The following is a 21,596-nucleotide window of genomic DNA, read 5'->3' as shown; positions in this document are numbered from 1 at the left end:
CATGGTGCGCCTTACTAGGGGCTGACAGTAGATCAAATAAGCCAATTATGGAATCCAATCAGTATATCAATTTAACATAGGGGGCACTTGCACTGTGGCACTGATTAGCAGTGGCACAGGGCCCAAAACATACAACCAGCAAAAATAGGTCAAAACAGAGGAGGAAATCCGTCAAAAATGGAAGGGAGACTCACGCCAATGATGTCAGGTCTAACAGGAGGAGTGCGACATTCAGAGTGTATTGTACTTCAATCCAGACAACGATGTGGAGGACTGCAACATTCAGAGCTCATTGTACATCATTCCAGACAACAATGCGGAGGAGTGTGGCAGTCAGAGTGCATTGTACATCAATCCAGACAACGATGCGGAGGAGATTGACAGTCGAAGTGTATTGTTCATCAATCCGGACAACAATGCGGAGAAGTATGGCAGTCAGAGTGTATTGTACATCAATCCTGACAATGATGCGGAGGAGTGTGGCAGTCAGACTGTATTGTACATCATTCTGGCAACAATGCGGAGGAGTGTGGCAGTCAGACTGTATTGTACATCAATCCGGACAACAATGCGGAGGAGTGTGGCAGTCAGACTGTATTGTACATCAATCCGGACAACAATGCGGAGGAGTGTGGCAGTCAGAGTGTATTGTACATCAATCCTGACAATGATGCAGAGGAGTGTGGCAGTCAGACTGTATTGTACATCAATCCGGACAACAATGCGGAGGAGTGTGGCAGCCAGATTGTATTGTACATCAATCCGGACAACAATGCGGAGGAGTGTGGCAGTCAGACTGTATTGTACATCAATCTGGACATCTACATGGAGCAGTACGGCAGTCAGAGTGTATTGTACATCAATCCGGACATCTATACGGAGCAGTACCACAGTCGGAGTGTATTGTACATCAATCCGGATAACGATGCAGAGGAGTGTGGCAGCCAGACTCTATTGTACATCAATCCTGACAATGATGCGGAGGAGTGTTGCAGTCAGACTGTATTGTACATAAATCTGGACATTTGGCCAGACCCTAAAGCAGCCCTTCAGTGTTCTGCAGGTTGCACACTTATTAAAGTAGCCCTCTATTAAATAACAACTTTAATGAACAAATGATTTGTTTCCGTTGGGAACGATGTATATGTAAGCCCACTGTTTGAATAATAGTATTTGACGACCTACAGAACCTGCAAGGCACACTGGGTTGTCTCTTGTCAAAGATTCGAAAGGTTGACAGTGGTTCTATTTTCTTCCAACGTGCTACCATTCTTACCAGTGACTTAAATGAATCAGTTGACTCCATGTTACTGGCACGCATTGAGTCAAGCCTGCTCTTTCATTCAACAGTCTTATGCATTCTGGTTTTGTCCACTGCTTCACAGGCATTGGACTCAACTACTAGGCCTCTGTGGTTTCTAAAATTCAACACGGCACGGGTACATTGTTACATGATGACATGAAGCCATCTAATAATCCTGGGCTAAATGTTACATGCAGATTGCAGCAGCAGGTGCTTAACCCGCCGAGTTTTCTTAGCGTCTACAGGAGCGACATAGCAAAGAGCAATGCTGTCACAGGGTGCCTATTCCAATCATGGAGTCTCACTCTGCAACTCTGGGCAATAGCTTGCTTAATCTCCACAACGGCCCCCACAACGCTATGGATGCCTGGCCTCCACCTTGGGGGTGCCCAGGAGTGGACACCTCACAGGGAAAGCCAGGATGGGTTCCACAGCGGTATTCGTACAAGCGCCTTGAGACCCTTGCGGGTGAGTAGTGCGCTATACAAGTATCAATTTACAATTTTACAATTTACAAGGAATAGATCAGGGATTTTCAGGGAGTGCGGTAAGAGTGTTTTTTAAAAAAATTTATTTAGCTTTTGTGAGCCACAGAATTCACTGAAAGAGGTTGCATCCGCTCAGTGAACCTCAACCTGTCTGTGGCCTTGACAAGTATAGGCCTGGAGCATGAACGGGCAGTATTTGAGTGATGAAGATCTTTAAATATATTCAATAAAAGCCAATAAACCGGTGCACAGCTTTTTTGAAATCTGATATTATCCTAATGTTGTTAAAGATTGGTAGGTACTCCTGAGGTATCGTCTAACCACCCTGGAGACGAGTAAATTGAAAGAACCTGAAGTGCTATCAATTGGAAACTGATAGCATCCCTCGGGTCACACTGGATGGGGGTGTTATCCTCCGTTTATTTTCAGAAAAAATTAATCTTGATGATTTGAAAATGTTCATTTATTTACATTGCTTCAATGATTCATGTTAATCCACATGTTCAGTATGCATAAGGTTTTGAGTAAAGTTGCTCGTTGTCAAAACAATACTTTTTGCGGCTCCAATGCATTTCGGGCTACCGCCCTTCATCTGGGAGCATTTACAAGAACAACATAAATTGCGTACATATCAGGTATGATGTTGGTGGAGATGTGTTGCATGTAAAATGTCTGAACTTGAGTGTTAGCTGTGACTGAACTAAATGTTAATGGTGTTAGTAAACGGTGAGGGATAAAGTGTGATCGATAGTGGTATGAACAATAATCAACGGTGAAGTGAATGTGACGAAGTATACGGTATCAGAGGGTGGGTGATGGTAATTAGATAGGTAGATGGGTGTGTCTTAGGGTGAGTTAAATCATGTGGTATGAATCGTGAAGTATAAATCAAGGCGTGCCTTAAAGTGGGTTATCGACGCTGACATGCGTTAACTAGGTTTGGCACCCTATTTTACTTACGGTTTGCAACAACGAAATGTCACGAAGGTCGCGCTAGATGCAGACTTCTTCCATGTGGACGGGCGAGTTTGTTAGTGTGTGTATAAGTTCTATGGTAAAGACCGGAAGGTCTATGGATCATGTGACTGTAAAAAAGTCAAAATAGAAACAGGGCTGCGTTGCGGTAAATGAAATAAGTCTGAGTGAGTGTACAAGTGAGAGATACCAATAACAAATGATGCCAATAGCGGATAATGTTGGTACCGCTGCATATTATCACAAATATAAAGATAAATATAAAGATCATAGATATAAACATATGCGGTCAAAGGGTTAATCAGAACATGAGTGCCCACAATGGGCTGAGACAGTTATATCTGTTATTCATAGGTGCCATAAAGGTATTCTATGTGTGCATGTGAGGTCAGGAGGTTATTCAGAACATAGGTGCCCGCAATGGGCTAAACAGTCATCGGATATATTGTTCATAGTTAACACGAAAATTCAATGCGTTCATTAAGCCCAAGGGGCTTAATAGAATTCAGTCTGTAAATCCAATAATTTTCTCGTTGGAGTAAATATTTAGTGTTATCCCTTCCTTCGGTTTTTGTTATCACTTCCAATACCATGGCTTTTAATGGGGCAATATTGTGATTCATTTCTGAAAAATTACTGCCTACTGTAGATTTCAAGTTTTTTGTTCTTATGTTTGACTTATGTTCATTGAGACGAACCTTGAATTTTCGTTCTGTTTTCCCTATGTATATTTTGCCACATGGGCATTTCAGTAGGTAGATCAAGTTCATAGTGTCACAGGTGGCAGTGACGTCCAGCCTTATCTCATGACCTTTCATTGGATGTCTCATTTTATTGCCTCAAATGATGTTGTTGCAATTACTGCAATTATTACAGGGTCTAGTGCCTAGTGATGTTGTATTGATTGGTTTGGGCTGTTTTAGAATTTCTCCCAAGTTTCTTCCTCTTGTGTAGGCGAAGAGTGGTCGCGATTTGAACATGTCTCTAAAGTCTTCCTCCAATTGTAACATGGGCCAGTGTTTTAATATAATTTTCTTGAATGTCGTACTCACATTAGAATATTTAGATACAATGACCATTCTGTCACTTTGGGGTTTGTCTCTGGATCTCTGTAACAGTTCAAAACGGTTTAAATCATTCACTTCTCTTATGGCTGATTTCAATATTTGTTCCGGGTATGCCCTCTCTTGGAATCTATCGGTCATTTCTTCTAATCTTACTTTGGCCAACTCCGGATCCGAAACGATGCGTTTGGCTCTCAACATTTGTGATTTCGGTAAATGTGTCTTGAGGGATGCCTGATGAAAACTTGTATAATGGAGAATGTTATTGCGATCGGTGGTTTTGCGAAAAATGTCAGTTGTAATACGATTATCTTTGAGTGTAATGGCACATTTACCGAAATCACGAAAGTTGAGAGCCAAATGCATCGTTTCGGATCCGGAAATGCATTGGAGCCGCAAAAAGTATTGTTTTGACAACGAGCAACTTTACTCAAAACCTTATGCATACTGAACATGTGGATTAACATGAATCATTGAAGCAATGTAAATAAATGAACATTTTCAAATCGTCAAGATTCATTTTTTCTGAAAATAAACGGACGATAACACCCCCATCCAGTGTGCCCCGAGGGATGCTATCAGTTTCCAATTGATAGCACTTCAGGATCTTTAAATATATGCCATACGCTTTCAAAATAACTTCTTACCTAAAAATAAATGTAAATAAATGCCCTTTAGTGAGACAAAGGGGCTTAACATATCTGCAGTGCCTTTTGATGGGGGAAGAGCAGTTTCAGACCCGGTGATCATGGACTTTAGGTGCCGTGCCCTAGGTGGTCCCTTGATTGTTGGAACTGTCATGGTGCTGGAGGTGCCTGGCACCAGGCGCTGGAGGTGCATAGCCGGCACCAGCACCATGCCCTGATTGCCCCTGTGGGCTATAAAACGTGGACCCTTCACGGTTTCCCGGCGGGCAGTATTGAACTGTTCTGACCATCAGTACTTTAAATGGGAATAAATAAGTGCAGGTAATTACTAAATTGAGTTGCGTACTAGAGGTAGGATATGGGGCGGGACCAGGGGTGATGCGAAGTGGCGGGGCTAGTGGGTGCACATTTAGTGGGATCAAGATGTTTTGGTGTGCACATGTGCATGGAAATACTGACGACGCATTTGTGGTACCTCAGCACTATTCTTTTTGTCCTTATATGTACAAAAGGGTACATTTAATATTATCTTTCATCTTTTACACATGTACAGATTACCTCTGTGCAGGGCACATGAAAGACATTTTGCATGTTTACTATATAGACAGGAATGGGTAGTGGGGCCACTTTAAGAAAGAAACCTTGAAAATTAAACACCACAATCTCGTCCTATTTAACAACAGGCCTTATCTGTTTAACATCAGTATAACAGGACTATGGTATCCCGTGTCCAAAAACTTCAGACCACCTTACACCAATACCGTCGTTTTAGGCAGGATTCCACCCCATTTGGACATTATATTGACCTGTGTCCTTGTCCGTAAACAAGGCTCTTTCCCATCAACTGCCTGCATCAGAAAAATGACCTGAGCCTCTTTTGGCCTGATGATGAAACGTAAATACATTCTTACAAGCCACCAGCATTGCACCAATGAAAAAGTGTGCCAATAGCCATCTCTTCACTGAATTTGTTTTTTGGGGTGGAATATTAAACCCTCTTGTCTCTGCAGGATCTCCCAGCCAATGCTAGCCTGCACAGCTTTACCTTAAAGCTCCATTCCTCCTGTAAACTCAGATTCCATCTCCTTGGAGTTGGGTGAGCTACTAAAAACTCGAGCTAGATTCCTGCATGTGGTTCAGCTCGAGGTCCTCTTGGACCCTTGAGCCCCAAACAAGCCGAGCTTTGATGTGGCATCTGCCTGCCATGCTCACTCTAACCTCATGCGCAAAGAATTAAAGAAAAAATTGTGACCTGTGATGTAAAGCAGGAGAGAGAGAAAGAGATATCCTTGTAGTAGCTGTATTGCTCAATGTGAAACCAGCAACTCGGGAATGAATCCTGATTTGCACACTTGACTAAATTGTTTGACCTGAGGCAAATATTTTATTTTACCAGAACCCCTTTCTCTTCATTATCACACATATGAGTACATTCAAATACATGCGTTCTGGATCTGGGATGTAAAAACATAGCTTGTGTTTAATGTAATGGCCCAGCGGTTCTTCAATCAATCATAACATTTGTATAGCGCGCTACTCACCCGGAAGGGTCTCAAGGCGCTTGAGGGAGGGGTCCGCTACTGCTCGAACAGCCAGGTCTTGAGTTGTTTCCTGAAGGCGAGATGGTCCTGTGTAAGCCGGAGGTGGATGGGGAGGGAGTTCCATGTCTTGGCTGCCAGGTAGGAGAAGGATCTTCCTCCGGCGGTGGCTCTTCGGATGCGTGGTACGGCGGCGAGGGCGAGGCTCGTAGAACGTAGCTGGCGGGTGGGCGTGTAGAAGGTTAGGCGGTCGTTGAGGTACTTGGGGCCCAGGTCGTGGAGAGACTTGTGTGCGTGGGTAAGGAGCCTGAACGTGATCCTTTTGCTGACGGGGAGCCAGTGCAGGTCCCTCAGATGGCCGGAGATGTGGCTGCGTCGGGGGATGTCCAAGATGAGTCGGGCAGAGGTGTTCTGTATGCGCTGGAGTCTTTTCTGTAGTTTGGCTGTGGTTCCCGCGTAGAGGGTGTTCCCGTAGTCCAGTCGGCTGGTGACGAGTGCCTGGGTGACCGTCTTCCTGGTTTCGGTCGGGATCCATTGGAAGATCTTTCGGAGCATACCCAGGGTGTTGAAGCACGATGAGGAGACGGCGTTGACTTGTCTGGTCATCGAGAGGGAAGAGTCCAGGATGAAGCCCAGGTTGCGTGCGTGGTCTGTTGGCTTGGGAGCGGTGCCCAGGGCGGGAGGCCACCAGGAGTCGTCCCAGGCGGAGGGCGATGGTCCCAGGATGAGGACTTCCGTCTTGTCTGATTTCAGTTTCAGGCGGCTGTTCTTCATCCACTCGGCGACGTCTTTCATTTCTTCGTGTAGGCTCGTGGTGGCGGGGTCTCTGGTGAGGGAGAGGATCAGTTGGGTGTCGTCGGCGTAGGAGATGATGTTGAGGTTGTGTTGGCGTGCGATGGCTGCAAGAGGTCTCATGTAGACGTTGAAGAGGGTGGGGCTGAGTGATGATCCTTGTGGTACAGATGACTTCGGTGGCCTCGGATTGGAACGGGGGGAGGCGGACTCTTTGTGTTCTTCTGGCGAGGAACGAGATGATCCACTCCAGTGCCTTTTCTTGGATACCGATGTTGCTGAGGCGTTGAACTAGGGTGCGGTGGCAGATGGTGTCGAACGCTGCAGAGAGGTCCAGGAGGATGAGGGCCGCTGTTTCCCCGTTGTCGAGCAGGGCTCGGATGTCGTCGGTGGCTGCGATGAGGGCGGTCTCGGTGCTGTGGTTGGCTTGGAAGCCCGACTGCGATGAGTCGAGGGATCCGTTCGTCTCGAGGAAGGCTGCAAGCTGTCTGTTGACGGTCTTCTCGATGACTTTGGCAGGAAAAGGGAGGAGCGAGATGGGGCGGAAGTTCTTGAGGTCAGTGGGGTCCGCTGTTGGTTTCTTCAGTAGGGCGTTGAGCTCGGCATGCTTCCAGCTCTCCGGGAAGGTGGCGGTGTTGAAGGAGGAGTTGATGACGTCCCGGAGTTATGGTGTGATGATGGAGTCGGCCTTGTTGAAGACGTGGTGGGGGCAGGGGTCGGTTGAGGATCCGGAGTGGATGGTGTTCATCGTGCGGGCTGTGTCTTCGGTGGTCACCGTGGTCCAGGTGCGGAGGGTGGCGGTGGGGGGGGCGTTGGTTCGACGGTTGGGTGCATGGATGGTGCGCCGAAGCTGTTGTGGATGTCGGCGATCTTGCGGTGGAAGTACGAGGCGAGAAAGTCGCAGATATCTTGTGAAGGAGTGATGTTGTTGTTGCCGGTGCTGGGGTTGGAGAACTCCTTGACGTGCTGAAGAGTTCCTTGCTGTCGTGGGCGTTGTTGTCCAGTCGTTCCTTCAGTGATTTCTTCTTGGTGGTGCGGATGAGCTGGTGGTGCTTGCGGGTGGCGTCTTTGAGGGCGGTCATGTTGTCTGTGGTCTGGTCGAGGAGCCAGGCTTTCTCGAGGGTGCGGCAGTTCTTCTTGGAGTCCTTGAGTTCGTCGGTGAACCAGGAGGCTTTCTTGCTTCTGAGTCTGCTGGGAGGGTTCTTTAGTGGCGCGAGGTCGTCGGGGCAGGCGGTCAGCCACTGCGTGAGGTTGCGTGCTGCTTCGTTGGGGTTCGTTGTGCTGGCTGGTTGGTTCTGGTTGAGGGAGGTGGTGAGCTGCTCGGCGGTGATCTTGCTCCAGCTCCTGCGAGGAACCTGTTGCAGGTGGCGGTGGGTCGTGGTTCTTCTGAAGCTGAAGGTGACGCAGCTGTGGTCGGTCCAGTGAAGTCCGGTGGAGTGGCTGAAGGTGATGTGCTTGCTGGATGAGAAGACGGGATCAAGCGTGTAACCGGCGTAGTGGGTGGGGGTGTTGACCAGTTGCTTGAGTCCGAGGTTGGCGAGGTTGTCCAGCAGGGCGGCGGTGTTGCGGTCTTTGTTGTTCTCTAGGTGGAAGTTGAGGTCCCCTAGGAGGATGTAGTCAGCGGAGCGGAGGGCTTGCGGGCTGATGAAGTCCGTGATGGCTTCGCTGAATTGTGTACGTGGTCCCGGGGGTCTGTAGACGAGGGTGCCTCTGAGGGTCGTCTTTGAGTCGGTGTGTATCTGGAAGTGGAGATACTCGGCGGCGGCGAAGGAGTCGTTGGAGTCGGTCGTGATGCGGATGGTGTTCTTGTGTACGATGGCGATGCTTCCTCCAGTCTGGTTGACGCGGTCTCTCCGGATGATCTTGTATCCGCCTGGGATGGCGATGTCGGGTTCTTAAAATGTTGGCCTCCACTGACTCAATACAGATATCCGAGGACACCACTGAGTTATATATGTATATATATATATTCACTGAAAAAAACATAGGTTTCACACCTGTTATAGTTAGCTGGAAGTTTTACTCGCATAAAACCATTGAAATTCCCACGTTATAGTTAGTTGGACTCACTATAACTTGCGCGTGCAATGCACTGCTGATGACGTCACATATTACATCACTCATGACATGGTCAGTGACATCACTCATGACATCACTGATGACACCATCCTTGTGACAAAGTGACAGACCTCCTTTCACTGTAATGTAAACTTTCAAACACATATTCAAAAATAGAAACAATTTTTTTTTTTAAATTGAGATACCCATACCAGTTACAACAACCAATTCAGTAATTCCACCATCTATATACACATCCACTCATTCACCAACAGTTCTATGTAGTCACTCATACATATACTCACTCATCATATATAGTGATACACCTATATATCCTTTTACACAACGACAGTCATCCAAAAGATACTCTCACACATATTCACACATGCAAATAAACTATTAAACATCCATTTATTTGCATATACAGCTATACACACACTGCCAATTTACTTCTAAGGAAACTTACACATACTTACTCTCTTAAACAATCACTTATAGAAACACATACTTATTTAAACAGGAACTGTTACAATCCCTCACTCTCACATATACTCACTTATATACATCAATATTCACATATACTAGATTAAAACATATGTAGTTACTGATAAAGACACTAGTGAGACAGTCATTCACTCACTAACATACACATATACACACTCATCCACCCATACAGTCCTGCACATATGCTGTATTCAAAACACATACAGAGAGTCAGTCATTCATGCATCTATGTGCTAAGTAATACCCCCACCAAACCATACAAACACTTATACTGATACTAAGAAAAACATCTAATAACCCATATACCTACACATGTAGTTACTCACCAACCCATGCAGCCACGTATACACAAAGTGAAACATTAATAAATATATTTAAATATTTAAACATTACTCACTAATATTTATTTTTCAGAAAGACACACATTCACTGGATGGTGTCATCAGTGATGTCATGAGTGATGTCACTGACCATGTCATGAGTGATGTAATATGTGACTTCATCAGCAGTGCATTGCACGCGCAAGTTATAGTGAGTCCAACTAACTATAACGTGGGAATTTCAATGGTTTTATGCGAGTAAAACTTCCAGCTAACTATAACAGGTGTGAAACCTATGGTTTTTTCAGTGAATTTAATAGGTTTTTTAAATGCTAATTCCTAACTAAAGCTGGTGTGAAACCTATGGTTTTTTCAGTGAATTTCATAGGTTTTTTAATAGCAAATCTCTATAGGTATAAAAAGTAAAAAAAATGATAACAAATTTTATATTGTATAATTATTTAATAGTTTTTTCTTTTGTTTTTTTTTGCCCCGGAGCGCTTCCGGGGCGTGTACCGGTGAACGCACGGGTAAGCGCAATGTTGCGGCGCGCCCCGGGGCGCGTACCGGTGAGCGTCCCGTTAGCGCTATTCTCGCGAACGAAAACAACATCAGCATAGGAGGGACAGCAAAAGAAAAAGTGCTCAAGTGTCTCAGAGTCGCTGTGGCATGAAGAGCACAATGCATTGGCCAGCACATTACTCCAGCAACTTCTCCTTGCATTTAAGGGAATAGTTCCATATCTAAGTTGGGTGCACGTGCCTGTGGTGGTTCAATATCGTCCAGGAAAGTTTCAAAGCCAAAACTATCTTAACCTTTAAAAACCTCACGGTTAAAGTGCCATGTGCAGTGCGTTCCAAGTTTTCCGAAGCCATCAGTCCCCAGAACCTTTTTTTGACAAGGGGAGAGGGAGGAGGGGGATAGATTTTGTAATGGTCCCAGGTTCCTCCCAGAGCTGTCCCAGCCCTATTTTAATAGGCCAAGCCTTGATCTTGTTCAACCACTTAATTCGACCTGTTTGCTTGTACTGGGCAATCAACTCAGCCATAGGCTCTGTAGTGTAGTTCCTATATTCCCAATAGGCCCTGCGCATTGGAATAATATACACAATAGATTTGACATGGGACTGAGGTCAGTATGTCTCTATCAAGTATACTAAACTTAATTGTGTGTGCCAGCTAACTCAGAGGTCACTAGAAACTTTCTCGAGTAAACAAGAAGGGATTAGACAACCGCATAAACATGACAACTTTGTTTCCCCTAGAACCGGAATAATATCTTCAGAGTAGTGGAAACAATAGATAATTATTTCACTCAGTCAATCGCGAATGCTTCGTTTCTACAGAGTTGCATAGAAATAGTGAGACTGGCGTTTCAATAAAAAGGGTTTATTGAACAGTCTTATTTCTCATGCAAGAGATATGGACTGCTACAATTATTAGACAGAATGCGAAGTATAATGCGTACAGCGTAAACAGTAATATAAAATATTACTGTAATAGCATTGTCTGTTGCTATGACATATATAAAAATAAATACATAAATAACACAGGCTAAAATACTCAACTGGTGCTTCTGAAATACGCCTACCCCAGTGTACCTAACCTAAGTCTAGTACGAGTAAGAAGTAAGTGTTTGACTGCTATAGTTTAATTTTGCCAAGAATTGGCAAAGGTTTCTCTAGGTTATAATCAGCTCTATACCTTCGAATGAGAGAGGTTGGTATCTCTTACTCTGGACTCGATTTCCCAACACCCAGCAAGGGGAGTCAAAAACACTGGAGCTGGATTCTCGGCAGGAGGATGACAGCTTCTGATCAGTGCATCAGCTGGAGAGGTGGCTTCCTTCGGCATTTGCTGTAGCGAGCTGCGTCATGCAAATAGGTAGTCGAACTGCACCGAACCACACAGTGCTTTGCCATAGCAAGTGAAGGTATATTTATACCTTGAAGGTGTTTAGGAATGCCAGCTTTGACATGAAGTCGGGCATATGAACGTCATGAATGAACCCCTAAGGAATAGATGTTCATGCATAGTAAATGAGTTCTTGGAGAAATCAATATCCGAGCAAGAGGAAGTCCCTAACGGCTTAAGAGTCTGGTTTTCCAAAAAATCGTGCCATGCCTATATTTGGATAGCATGGACTATGCCTAAATAAAGTCCACATTTGTAAAGCGCACAATCAAACGTAAGGGTCTCTAGGCGCTGGGGGGCCGTCGGGAAGATTAAGCGAGCTATTGCCCAGAGTCACATGGTGCTGGGCTAACCTGCCGCCGGAGCCGGGGATCGAACCGTGGTCCCCAGATTCCAGCGTCAGTCGCCCTGGCTGCGGCGCCACACCTCGATTTCTATGCCTATATAAGGGCAATGCGAATCATACCTATATAAGGGCATGAATCGGGAAATTCATTCGGAATCTAAAATCGAACACAACACCCACTCCACTTTCTTATGTACGACGTTACTAAATTCTAAACATGTTTATCATATCTAAAACATATCTACACGTTGTGTGAAAACCCACCCGAAATACATAAAAATGCATAAAAAAATGATTGTACACATAATGGATACATTGGTGCTGTACACATTTAAAAAAATAATCATTGGAAAAAGAGTTCCAAAGTTAGTACTTTGTTTTGGAAAATGAAGGTCAAATTCAAAGTATCTCAGAACACTGTGTGCCAAAATCAAAAGTCAGTGTTAGGGCTTGGAGAAAACATGAAATCTTCTATTTCTGTTGACAAAAAGTCGTCTACCATTGTAGGCGAAAATTGGATTACCTCGTTTAGAAGATCAACCGCACATAGATGTGAAGCATCGCCGTCAGCATTGGTCACTTTAGCAATGTTCGTACTGGATGGTATCTGCGCGCCTGTTTCCTCTCGTACCTCAGCTGTTGCAATTTGCGTCTGTGAAATCTCAATGAATGCCGTCATCAGAATTGGTAGCCTCTGGGGACGATACAGAGCATGGGCCGTTACCGGTTCAAGCAAAGTATCAACATCCGTTGGCATGACTGATGGGAGTGTCAGACAGGTGTCTAGCACGCATTCTTCTCCGCATAGCAGGCAGCGTAGAACAGGTAAGATGCAATCTTGCCAAATTGGTCTAAAGGACAGAAACCATGTGGTATTTAGTTCTCGTAGGCGAGGTAGTCCCAAAATGTTGACGATGCGCTCACGACACTTCATCGCCAGTAGAGTTGTCTCCATGGAGAACTGGGTGATGCTGGTGAATTGGCTTGCCATATCGCAGCAGTAGGAGCAAAAATAGTATCCCTGCAATGAGTCCCAAAAGGAGGGGCAGTCCGCCAAACACAGAGTGCACGAAGTTTGGAAATATTCCTAGGACTGCTTGAAAAGGTGCCAACAGTCCAGAAAATACGGTCTTAAATACATGTACAATACCGCTCCTATCAGACATGTTTAAGATACGACTTAACATTTCTGAGAAATGTATGGGCCAGTTTGTAGTTAAGAGGGCATGTATCTGGGCAGAAGTCCTTGCGACCAATAGATGATAGGTTTCTTTGGCCGAGGTCAGTGGCACAGTTTTTTGCAAAAGAATGGCTTTCAATCTCCTTAAAGTATCAATTCGTATAGAAGATATGTTCAGTGAAGGCCATAAAGGCAACTCCCTGTCTGTCTTGGTTTTAGGAAACAATACTTGCATACAGCAAGTGACCCTAGCTGACACAGTCACTAGATATGGTATACCTGGCAACATGACACAGCAGCTGTGATCATTCAACATGAGGTAACTTCCATTTGAAAGTTGTCCAAAAATTGGATCAATCACCGCAGCTGGTGAACTTTGCAGGTAGCAGGATAAATTGTTAGAGGAACCGTGACAGGCCCCGTGTAAATTTATACCCCGACATAGGAGAGAACCGCTTAGTGCGTTTTCACAGTTTTTTCCGCTAAGGAACACTTCACGTCCCCCACTCCAACATCTGTGTGTGTACGGTAATTCCCAGGATGTCTTAATGTATTCTATACCCAACCTTTCCTGGATGACAGTCGTTAACCCATTGTCAACCACAGAGAGAGTTTTCTCTAAATTAATACGATCAATTTCTCGTATTCTTTCTGCAGTCTCTGCTTGCGTAATCTTCCATGCTTCATTATAAGCAGCATAGATACCGGCATATATAAAACGTTTATGACGCGGTTTTCTTGGTCCTAGCAAGAATTCCCTATGGTCTGCGCCATCTTTAAGTAAAGATAAGTGTTGCTTTATATCCTTAAGTGTAGATCTATGTAGCCAATCAATGCACAGCTTCCCTATACTGTATGTTGTTACTATTCCAGGATGATGGCTTTGAACATATCTTGGGTCTGGCCTATTGAATGTGAAACCCTGTGTCTTGTTCAGGAATCTATCTTGACAGTTGTTTGTGTCTGTGGGCCAGATCAACCATTTTCTCTAATCTGGATCTGTTCTGTTATGGTGCAAAATAGTATGTCCGTCGACCTACCCCTCTGAAGTGTTATTACTATCAGGTGTAGGTGTAGGTATGGATAGATTGTTCAGATCTTTGATCTTGGCTAACCCAAGACAAGACGTCAGTTGGACAGTGTCATTCAAAAACATAATTTGCTCAGGGATGATACCGGCTCTAAACAGAGCTTCTACACCCTGTACAGTTTTTGTCTCAATGTTGTCTTTCCAAGTCGAAACCTAGTTTAGACAGTTAGCCATAAAAGGCTGCTGTTTGGTATTTGTCAACATACTCTTCATTCCTGTTTTGTTTACATTTTTAAAGTACAATGATTCAGCATTGGATGCATTGAACCCTGAAGAGTATGGAAATGTTATTGCAAATGTTTTTATGAGCTACCCTTTGGTGGCGTAGGACAATGTTCCCATTGGTTATTCATTAATACGTTTCTAGGATTTGCAGATTTGTGCAAGAAATGATGACCATAATGATTATAACAATACATTTGTTCATAGTCTGATGAACCTTCTAAATATTCATGATTTGTAAATACTGCAGACATTTCTAGGTCTGACATCATATTATTAACAGTCTCGAAGTCCCAATCATCAGAAAAGGTACTAGATGAAACAAAGTCACTTAATGAAATCTTGAATAAGTGTGGAATCTTCAACAGCTCTGACGGGCCAAAAATGTCATAGTCCGTTTTGTCCCAAGCTATATCATCTGGTACAGGAACGGCTGTGATGCTCACTGATGACAAGTCTCTTTGTTCACGATGGGATGATTTGTGTGGCTTGAGTAGTAAATTGACGTTCTTACTTGCTGTGTCCATTTAGACATATCTTCCATTTATCAGCATTCCCAGAGTTATTACCAGAGCCAACCAAAGTAGAAGAAAAAATACCCCCAAAACAATCCAAAGTTCAATCCATGGGGAAATCAGATAAGTCTTTTCTAGGTGATGAAAAAGGTGTGTTGCTTGTTCTTTCAAAGTTATTTTCGATGGCGTCGTTTCAGGTTCGCTGGGATCCTCAGAAAACGTATCAAAGTTAACGAAATAGCCAGAGGCAGTTCTGTCAATTGTTGGGATTGCATCAGGATTCGTTGAAATCGCTGGAATCACAGGATCACTTGTTACGTTTGTGTGGAGAGTGGAAGGGGGCGGAGCGAGGGAGGAGCAGCTGGGAGGCGGGAGCGGGGTGGCGAGTGGGGAGGGGATCGATTGTAGGTGCTGTAGGGAGCGGGGTGGGGCCGTGGGGGAGCAGCGGCTGGGAGCGGGGAGGAGAGACGGGCTGGGACAACAAATGGGACCAAACAACAACAAGGTGATGCAGGGCGAGATCGGGGCACAGAAACTAATTCAGGCAGCAAATACGATCAGCAGCAGAAACGTGAAGCACAGTCTGGCACACAGATTAATTTTAGCAGCAAATACGATCAGCAGCAAATACGCGATGCACAGGCTGGCACACAAATTATTTTTAGCAGCAAATGCGATCAGCAGCAAATACGCGATGCACAGGCTGGCACACAAATTAATTTTAGCAGCAAATACGAACAGCAGCAAATACGATACCACAGGCGAGATTGGGGGCACAGTCAGGCACAGAGTGTGGAAGCGCAACAAGGATGGCCAGGAGCGGGTGGAGCGACCGTGTCTGACCAGGTCAGGACGTCCTACCCATCTATGGCGGATATTATCCCTTTACCCACTCCAGACGTCTATTGGAGTATCACTGAAAAGGGGTCTCTGAGAAAAGCTTGACTGAGTTACTCCAGTATCTAGCGTTAAATTAGTGCCTTGCCAAACCGTTGGGTGCCATCTAGTGTAGTTCCTATATTCCCAATATGCTCTGCGCATTGGAATGATATACACTATAGATTTGAGACAGGACTGAGGTCAGTATGTCTCTATTGAGTATACAAAACTTAATTGTGTGTGCCAGCTAACACAGAGGTAACTAGAAACTTTCTCGAGTATACAAGAAGGGATTAGTCTCTGACAGCCGCATAGGCATGACAACTTTGTTTCCCCTAGAACAGGAACAATATCTTCAGAGTCGTGGAAACAATAGATTACTATTTCACTCAGTCAATTGTGCATGATTTGTTTCAACAGTGTTGCATAGAATTAGTGAGACCGGCATTTCAATAAAAAGAGTTTATTGAACAGTCGTATTTCTCATGTAAGAGATATGAAGTGCTACAATCGTTAGACAGAATGCGAAGTATAATGCATACAGCGTAAACAGTAATATAAAATAATACTGTAATAGCATTGTCTGTTGCTATGACATATATAAAAATACATACATAAATAACACAGGCTAAAATACTCAACTGGTGCTTCTAAAATACGCCTACCCCAGTGTACCTAACCTAAGTCTATTACGAGGGAAGAAGTAGATGTTTGTCTTTGCTATAGTTTCGTTTTGCCAAGAATTGCCAAAAGGTTCTCTAGGTTCTAATCAGCTCCATACCTTAGAATGAGAGAGGTTGGTATCTCTTTCTCGGGACTCGATTTCCAACACCCCGCAAGGGGAGTCAGAAACACTGGAGCCTGATTCTTGGCAGGAGGATGACAGCTTCTGATCAGTGCGCCAGCTGGAGAGTTTGCTTCCTTCGGCACTTGCTGTAGCGAGCTGCGTCGTGCAAGTAAGAACTGCACCGAACCACACCGTGCTTTGCCATAGCAAGTGAAGGTATATTTATACCTTGAAGGTGTTTAGGAATGCCAGCTTTGACGTAAAGTCGGGCATATGAACGTCATGAATGAACCCCTAAGGAATACTATTCATGCATAATAAATGAATTCTTGGAGAAATCAATATCCAAGCAAGGGGAAGTCCCTAACGGCTCAAGAGTCTGGTTTTTCAAGAAATCGTTGTGACGTAGATGAACGGATGGAAGTAGCCATGCCTGTATTTGGGTAGCATGGACTATGCCTAAATAAGGACTGGATTTCTATGCCTATATAAGGGCAATGCTAATTATACCTATACAAGGGCATAAATCGGAAATTCATTCGGAATCTAAAATCGAACACAACACCTCCTTCAACAGGACCTGGGAGTTACTTGTCCAGGCCCTTATCCAGAACAGGAGTGCCCTGAGAATAGTAAAGTGTTCATTAGGTTTTAAGCCAATTTCTAACCTAAGTAGCAAGAGTGGTGTGTTTACTGGCAGGTTCATCATGGCTCTGATAAAAAAAAATTCTGCGAGGTTCAGATCCGTCAGGTTTTCCAGCCCCCATAACTCAGCCCCATATAGGGCTGCTCCTATTGCTTTAGCCCTGTGGAGTTCTAGGATAGGTGAGATTGGCCGGTAAGGGGAGGCCCTGGCCCTGCATATTATGGCACAACCTACATGCTGAGTTATTATTGGAAGCCGGGGACCCCAGCCTTAGCAATTTCTATAATTTGAACCTCAAGACATTAAATAAAAATACAAAAACAATAATTGAAATATTTTGTTTAATTCACGATCAAATGTAGAAAAAAGTTTTCACATATTTAATTTTGGATCTTTATTTGTATACACTTTAATAATGTTAATGTTATTTAATTATCTAAATGAGTTGCAGTTCCTGAATAGGCCACGCTGACCACCAGGGGTCCTAGGGCCACAGGCGAAGAATCACTGTCATAGGCTATATGGATGCTTCAAGCAGAAAAAGAAAATAGGCCATACATATGTTATCAATGACATCTGACATAACTCTTAAAATGCCATTGTTGTCATGGTGGGGGTGAAAACCTTTCTAACTTCAAGTTTAAAAACTATCACTTTTAAAAACTGCCTTTCAATGCAGTGATATAATCTGACGTACCAACGTGAAATGCTTCCACATGTCAAAAAAATGAACTATTTTATCAGTTTTAAAGAGATCTTATCATATTTTACTTGACGTTTGTGGCTGAATTTACATGCCTGATTCTTTTAAGGCTGCCGGGCTCTCCTTTTTGGTTTGTTGGCTCGCCCACCTCTACCTCTTTCAGAGCCGCCACAATATCCCAAGACAGATGGCCTTCCACTTGCTAGAAGCACATCGGGCTGTGGTGATGCAGGGCTTGTCAAGTTGTCAGCTTTTTGTCAGCTGTGGCGGACACTGCAGTACAGACAACACACCATTCAGCACTTTTACAAATGCTTACGTTTGCTGCACTTCGATTCTCACACGCTATACTTTACCGTCACTACCCCCACCTCAGCCTAGCTACAAACAAGTGCTGGCGTACTCTGCTATGCTTCGCTTAGATTTCCCACGAGGTGCGAGATGTGGCAGTTAGCAGGCTCTGCGTCTGGCATCTTCAGTAGGATTGACTCCACAGGGCCTGATTGGACAGTTTGCCATTAATTATAGTGCGACATAGGCCCCTCCCAAACTCCCTGGCAGTACTCAAATGATTGTATACAAGCTGCTTGTCTTGTTGCCCCATAAGTACTGGTACTCTCTTTGGCCAGGGAGAAGTTCAGGTACTCAAGGGCAGAAAAGTCAAAAGTGTTTGTACTCCTTGCCTGTGAGTACTAGCCCATTTAAAGCGCAATCCAATTCCAATATGTAGGCACAAGCCAGACAACCCCATAGCAAGCCCGGGACTGGCAATGGTTGTGATTTGAAGCTTTAATTGAGCCTTCTAAGCTGAAGTAAAGCGTATAACCATGCGGCTGACTCAGTCACAGTAGCGTACGGCATGAGAGAGATGTGATGGAGCCGGCCATGGCACAATCATATGCCCTGGTGGGTGAGCATTGCCGAGCTCTGGATCTAATCTGGCTACCCAGCCTTCCACTTGAGAAGGTATCATGTGAATGCAGTTGTGCGTGGGGGTACTATGCGAGAATCAGAGTACACGCAGGTGCGGCCGGCACCGATCGAGGCAGGGGCGGGAAGGGGTCAGAGGACGTGTGAGGTAGGGAGGAGGATGTGGGAGGGGGGGACACGCGGGTCTATGAAAAAATTTAATTAAAAAGGTACCTTTTCGCTGCTTCCTCGCCTTTCTCTCCGCCGTCGTACTCCCTCGCTTGGCCACAGGAAGCACACCCAGGCTCCCAGTCAGCCAATCACAACACTGCCTTAGCAGCGTTGTGATTGGTCTGAGCGCAGTTTTTGGGTGCTCAGACGCTGACTGGAGACCTGGGCATGTTCTCCACATAGGCTGTAATGCATCCTGCTTGGATAACATGCGAAGTGCGCAATACTGTTTTGGGCCCGAGAGGGTCGTCCAAGCAGTCATTGCGCACTTTAGGAGGGTGCACCTGTTCCTCCCCTGCCCCAGCCCCCTTACACAAAGCTGTGGACGGAAGTAGGAGAAAACAAAATGATAATAACAGAAGTTATCATTTTATTTTCTCTATCTTTCACTACAGAAAAGCCGTGGGGCGACATTCCTCCAATTTAGCGGAGGAGCCTCCACTGAGTACACGTTGATGGCGCTCTGTGAGAGGCCAGAAGTGGTGGGCAAGCCAAGAACTCATTGGAAGAGGTGAGCCAAATGATTCGAAAATAGATTATTTCTTGAACTTCTTTTTCAGTTTGGTACATTAGATTATATCATTACATTGCTCTTTGTTAAAAGTAATAGTGTTTAAACATGCTCTTTCCTGCGTCTCTAATGCCCTGCCAGTGATGCCGGTGAAGCAAGAGCTGTCAGTGTGTCATTTGCACTGCATATATATTAATATCATTGTTTGTGGAGCAAAGTTATTTTTGGTTAAATTGGACGTAACTGAGGTTTTTATATAGCACACATCCTGAACTGAATTTTTAGATTGTGGTGTCAGATCCTCAAAATGAGACACAGTGAAGTAAAGTTCACACAATTCCGCTGAAACCCAGTTTCCATGGTTACAGATTGTGCTATTCTGTCACTGGATGGATATCTCCTTCCGTGACCCTTTTATTTCTTGACAGCATTTGAGGAAAAAATCTGTAATGAAACAAAAAAGGGACGATAGTTAAATGCAATGTTTGTAAGATGACCTTCTGTGATGTCACTTTCTGTGATATGAGCCACAGGTTATGACGTCGCTTCCTATCATTTAATCAGTTATGCTAATTAGTATTCGCTTTTAAGGGTGTTCAAAACTTGCGACCTCTGGTGCTGCAATCTGCCAACACAAAACTGCATCATTTTCAAACAGTGAGTTTCCCTATCGGTTGAAAGTGGTACTGCACAGCGCGCAGTAATACCAAGAAGGTGCTGCAGCCTGCCTGGTCGTCGCATGGCACAAGGCCCAGAATAGGGACACTTTTAGGACAGCATAATTGAGAGATGCAGAGCAGGGTGACTGCCGCCATCAGGCCTTCAGAAAGAGGCATCCAAGCTTCCAGCTCCCAGGGATTGCCCAATGCCATAAGCAGCCTGTCCGACCATGTCTGGACCGTATCCAGCATACTGCCTCCATGATGGTGGAGGATTGAGCTTCAGCAATCCAAAGAAGGACTTCACCATTGATGACATTGTTGGTGATGCTGCAAGTGTCTATGGGTGGATGGAATTTGCGTAATTGAATTACGCAAATCTCCGTAAAACGGTAAAAAATCTCAGCGAACACGCAGAAATTCCGCAAACACGCGGAATTGCTTGTTCGCAATGCTTTTTTCCTGTTCGCAATCGCTGTTTGCGTGCTCGGGGGAGAAATATCTTGCGAACCTGCATTTTGAGAAAGCGAACAAGCAAAACATTTCGCGAAGTCGCGGAACACAGAATTTTGGGCAATTTTGCGGAGAACGCGAAATTGCCCAAATTCCGCGAGCGGAACGGAATTTACCGCCCAGGCCTACAAGTGTCCCTATGACTTCGCATTTATGTGAACAAACAACACATTCTTTATTAGTACTTCTCTTCAGGTCAAATATCAGGGCACACAAGAAAGTATAATTAATACATAACGCAGTTCTTATTAAGCCACAAGTTAGGTTGTCCGAGGTCAGATGGATGTCTTGGGTAACAACCGTACAACCAGATTTCCTAAAATTGCTCTAAATAATCAGTGATTCCTTAAACAGTTTCTTCGTTGCCCTTGCAGACTGCTGCGTCGCCATTTCAGGACTATTATGTAATTTTTTGGGGGCTCCTTCGTCAGGACACAAAGGTAATTGTATTCGTTGCGATGAAATGTATAAATGTGCACTCAAGTTCACACCTCAAGTTATGGGCCTATTTTCATTCAAATTAAAGCCACAACGACGCAGAGGATGATTCTCCAGCGCAATGGGTTTCCACTCGTATCACGGTTTTTGTCCAGTGGCACAAATGTGAAAACTTCCAATCCTACCATGGGGCACTGTATTTATAAAATGCCCCTCAGAATGGCCACAGAGTAACGGTCTAACCTGCCACTGAATGATTCAGATTTTTATTATATGTACGCAAGCACAAACCCAATGAACCCACCTGGACAGGAGTAGTCATGATATGTCTAATATTATGGGGCTGATTCGTCTTAGTAACACAC

The 21,596-nt window shown here is 44.6% G+C and overlaps 1 protein-coding gene across 2 annotated transcripts in view; it reads left to right on the top strand.

Annotated features, from left to right (window-relative positions):
- IFT81 (intraflagellar transport 81) overlaps positions 1-21,596 on the top strand; it is a 1,024,548-nt gene that overhangs the window by 953,049 nt on the left and 49,903 nt on the right. The gene's annotated exons all lie outside the window — the stretch shown is intronic.

The sequence above is a fragment of the Lissotriton helveticus genome, chromosome 11, assembly GCF_964261635.1.
Source record: "Lissotriton helveticus chromosome 11, aLisHel1.1, whole genome shotgun sequence".
Taxonomy (NCBI): Eukaryota; Metazoa; Chordata; class Amphibia; order Caudata; family Salamandridae; genus Lissotriton; species Lissotriton helveticus.
This window is presented reverse-complemented; position numbering and strand designations above follow the sequence as displayed.